General features: G+C 43.3%; 1 protein-coding gene across 1 annotated transcript in view; it reads left to right on the plus strand.

Moving 5' to 3' along the window:
* Positions 1 to 5,000, plus strand: part of LOC134437447 (phospholipid-transporting ATPase ABCA1-like) — a 633,180-nt gene that overhangs the window by 473,279 nt on the left and 154,901 nt on the right. The window lies entirely within an intron of this gene.

The raw sequence follows: 5,000 nt of genomic DNA on the forward strand, positions 1-5,000 counted from the left end.
TATAAATCTGGACTATCAACACTTCAGTTGCTTGCCTGCCTGCTGGCTGGCCTGCATGGCACAGCATAGCACTTGTTTGCCTACAAGCTTGCCTACAAGCTTGCTTACATGCTTGCACACTTTCCTCTTTGTGAAAGCTTGCTGTATGTGGCATCATTTGTGGCATTGTTGCATATAATGTGCCTGCTGCAAATTAGGCATTGCTTTGAGAGCTAGCTTGTAGTGCTGCTTGTTTGCTGTGCTACTTGGTGTAAAATATTTTTTTAAAGACTGACCAATGCTATATTCATCATTGGCTCATCAAGAGATACAGTAAAAAGCCCACCTTGCACACTATCATTGTAACATAGCACTGCGTACTCTGAAATTTTATTCATGCCCACACTTTCAAAGGACCACCGCAAACCATTTTCTCAATACAGCATAGCGCCATAGTATCATGCTCAAGGCACTCCAGTCATGGTGAACGATGGGAGGGTGGGGTGGTAACATGGCCAGGGTACCACAGTTATGGAGAATGATGGGTGGGGTGGGAAGTTGCCATGGCCATATTCATGAATACAACTATGACCCAGTATTTGCCTGTCATCACACAGTACAATTCAACTTTTTAACTGAAATGTACTGTTATTTTTCTGTAGAGTACTGTTATTTAACAGTTCAATTGCTGCTGAAAAAATGTTATATACTGTGATACATTAAACAGCAATGAGCTGTATTTGATTTTTGGTGTGAAATAACAGTAGAATTACAGGTAAATATAATTGCCAGTAACTGCCGTTATTTTGCAGGGAAATTTTCTTAGAGTGTACACTTGTACTGAGTGCCCGTTAATAATAATTGTCAATGTAACGCGTAATGCTTTATTGCACTTAATTTTCTAATTCTGTGCTAAGACATTTGGTGCCCCTAACACATTTGGTGCCCTAGGCGAGCGCCTGGTCTGCCTATGCCTAGTGCCGGCCCTGCCCATCTCTCCCTTATTTTCACCTCCAAAGCAGCATGTCACTACAGCAGTGATTCTCAAAGTGTGGTCCGGGGACCACTAGAGGTCCGCGACATCTTCTACTTCTACATTTCTACTTTTCCAAGACAAGCTAGCAGTAGGCTATATTTGAAGAGCTCTTTTCCAAAATTAGATATATCCATTTTATAGAGTGTTGGGAAATGTACATTTTGTATTGGGCATTCTATTCAATTGCATTGCAAAATTAATTTTACCAATGTTGAAAAACGTATGTTCTCAAAACATTTGAATGGCAAGAATTCACACAGAGATGATAGGACTTCTTAACAGTCAATTCCAACATTAAAATGCAAAAAGTCAAAAATGGTGTATATAGCGTTTTGGAAAAGAGCTCTTCATTTGTAACATTATTACATACATAGCTAAACATAGCTGAAGTCTCACTTTCACCCCAATAAGACAGGCTTGTAAATGTGAATAAAGAGTAAGTGATCTGCATCGCAATTGGCAGTGTCAAATTAGCACCCGTCAACTGACAGGTGGTCCCTCAATATTGTTGGGGGGACAAAGTGCTCCTGGATGTGAAAAAGTTTGAGAAACACTGCACTACAGCATGCGCCTTCTCCTCTTTTACTCTCTCGTCTTATCTCTCTATCGTCTGCTTCTTTCCTCTCATCTTTTCAGCTCTCCTCTCATCCTCCCGTCCTTCTCTTCTCTCCTCACATTCAGTATTGTCCTCTCCTCAATTCTCAGGGACTTTTTTTGGCCCCTCTTGTCTTTATGCTCTCATCTTTTCAGCTCTCCTCTCATCTGTCCTTCTCTTCTCTCCTCACATTCAGTATTGTCCTCTCCTCAATTCACGTATTGTCACTTCCAGCAGCATGTCACTACAGCATGCGCCTTCTCCTCTTTTCGTCTGCTTCTTTCCTCTCATCTTTTTAGCTCTCCTCTCATCTGTCCTTCTCTTCTCTCCTTTTTTTGCCCCTCTTGTCTTTATGCTCTCATATTTTTTTTGCTCCTGCTGCCCAAGCTTTTCATCGTCACACTCTTGAGATATACAGCTGTGGACCTGAGGGCTGGGTCCTCTCCCCACTCATACTGTCACACACACACGCACGCACACACGCACGCACGCACGCACACGCACGCACAAGCACACACACACACGCACGCACACACACACGCACGCACACACACACCCACGCACACACACACACACACACACGGCTGCAGAGCTTAAGGGCTGGGACCTTTCATCTCCCATCTCATGCTATCACATCCTGACATGTGCCCTCTGTTTACTTCTCATGTCTATGGCCTGTCTTCTTTGTGCGTGTGTGTGTGTGTGTGGGTGGAAAGCCCTTCGCCGCACCCATACCCATTTGTCTACACGTGGACGCGCAAAACGGAGGTAAAGGGGAACGGATAGGGCTAAGGGGTGTGATGGGATTCACCCTAAGACAGTGGTTCTCAAACTTTTTCCATCATTCCCCCCTTCAGAGGGCCTGAATGCTTCCGAGCCCACCCCCCATGATTTTGCGATCGCTGCGCAGAGTCAAAGGAAAGCTGACTGGTAAGATTAAACAAAGAGGGACTGCAGTCGAATGCCGATCTGTGTTCATTTCCTATGGTATTCAAATTCATGACAATTAATAATATAATGTTGGTGAGCGCTTTAAACTTATTGACTTATTGGCGAGACAGGAAATCATTTCCTTGGGGAGAAAAAAATCCAAAATCATCTGACTGGTAAGATTAAACAAAGAGGGACTGCAGTCGAATGCAGATGTGTGTTTATTTCCTATGCTATTCAAATCCATGACCATTAATAATATAATGTTGGTGAGGGCTTTAAACGTATTGACTTATTGGCGAGACAGGAAATCATTTCCTTGGGGGAAAAAAAGTCAAAAATCAGATGTCACACGCCCCCAAACCCCCCCCCCCCCCCCCCCCCCCCCCCCCCCCCCCCCCCCCCCCCCACCCCCCCTGAGATGCCTCCGCGTCCCCCCAGGGGGGCTTACGCCCCACTTTGAGAAACACTGCCCTAAGAGTATGCACAGCACATCCCGACTCGCTGAGGCTAGGTGCAGGATAAAGGCGTATCTGATAATGGAAAGAGCAAAATGTCTGCAACACTGTAGCTCCGCTCTGAAGGTTGAAGGTATTCTTTTCGATATGTCTGATGAAGACCCTGTTGGGTCGAACGTACGATGTACGACCTGAATAATGCTTCAACGTGGAGCTAAAGTGTGTGGACTTCTACTCTTTCCATTGCCTGTGAACATTGGCCTTGAATCTCGGGAATCTCAAGTTCAAGTCAAGTTGGTTTTATTGTCAATTTCTTTACATGCACTGGTCATACAACGAATTTGAAATAACGTTTCTTGCTTTCCCATACAGACATAGACTAATCTAGGTAAGGACATAGACAGTATAGACATAGACAGTACTCATACATGGACATAAGACAGTATGGACATAGACAGTGCTCATACAGACATTTAAAGTGCAAGACTGGACAACAGAAGACTTGTAGAGAACATACATTAAGAGGAGGTATTTTGTTGTGCTTTTTCTAAAAGTCCTTTATAGCGTTCTGACATAGTAATAGTAGCATTTGAAGAAAAATAAATATTAAAAATAGGTCTATCAAGTACACCAGCAGCAGTGTGTGTGTGTGTGTGTGTGTGTGTGTGTGTGTGTGTGTGTGTGTGTGTGTGTGTGTGTGTGTGTGTGTGTGTGTGTGTGTGTGTGTTTAGTGCAGGTAGAAAGTGCGGTGTGTGTCTGTGTGTGTGTCTGTGTGTCTGTGTGTGTGTGTGTGTGTGTGTGTGTGTGTCTCTCAGCTCTGTTTAGATCTCTCCTGTCTCCTGCCCTGCCTCATTTCATCTCATCTCATCTCATCTCATCTGCTGTGCCTGTACAGATTTTTATTCAGGCATTCTGTTAGGGTGTTTTCACACCTAGTCCCCTTTAAGTGAACCAAACTCTGTCCTCTTTAAATGGACCAAAAAGTGAACCAACAGCAAAGGGACTCAGTTCTGTTTTCATTTTGTGAGTGTATTACAAAAAGAACCGTCTGATCTTTCTGGTCCTGTTAGGCTATTATGGTGTGTCAGTCCTCTTTTTGATCACACACAGTCCTCTCGAACCCTCCTTAAGTGATTACCCCTACTCTGAAGCGTAACTTGTCAGGACTCATACGCGAACCGTACTGAGACCACATCAATAAAGGTCTCAGTACGGTTCACTTCCAAGGGGTCTGGGTACACTTTGAAGAGTTCATATATGCACAGAAAATGCTGAGTCACAGGTCTGAGTTCACTTAAATGGCTGAAAGGGGCCACATATCCTCTCGTCTCTCCTCATCTCTTCTCTCATCTCATCTACTCCTTTCCTCTTTACACTTCTCCACTTTCTTCTCCTCCTCTCCACCATTGTATTATCTTCTACTCTCCTTTCTTTATTCCTCTGTTTTTCTTCAGGGGGCGACCACCTCTACAGAGGTTGCAACGTCCATCTGTGTTTCCTATGCCTATACCCCCCTCCTCTGTTTATAAAATAATCTCTCTCTCTCTCTCATGGTTTTGTAGGGCAACCACCTGGGTGGTGTCCGTCCTTCCCTATACCCCCCCCCCAACCCCACTTTGTTCATAAAATCATTTATCTCTCGTCGTTTTGTAGGGCGACCACCTGTACAGAAAGGGTGGTGTTCACTTGTTTTGTTTTCTCTACATACCTTTCCTAATTTTATAATATAATCCTCCTCTCATCTGTTTTATTTTTTTCTTTTATCATTTATTCTTTCCTTCTCTGGGCGACACCTCTACAGATGTGGTGGTGTCCATCTGTGTTCCCTATATCACTATCATCTTTTTTAAATATCACATTTAAATTTTTATATATTGTAATTTAATCAGCTTTTTTAACTTATTTGTTTTTAATCAGTATATTTATTACAATACCTTTATTTGATTCAGGGCAACTACTTCTACAGATGTGTCATGTGTCCACCTGTGTTCCCTTTATCATT

The sequence above is a fragment of the Engraulis encrasicolus genome, chromosome 21, assembly GCF_034702125.1.
Source record: "Engraulis encrasicolus isolate BLACKSEA-1 chromosome 21, IST_EnEncr_1.0, whole genome shotgun sequence".
NCBI classification, from domain to species: Eukaryota; Metazoa; Chordata; class Actinopteri; order Clupeiformes; family Engraulidae; genus Engraulis; species Engraulis encrasicolus.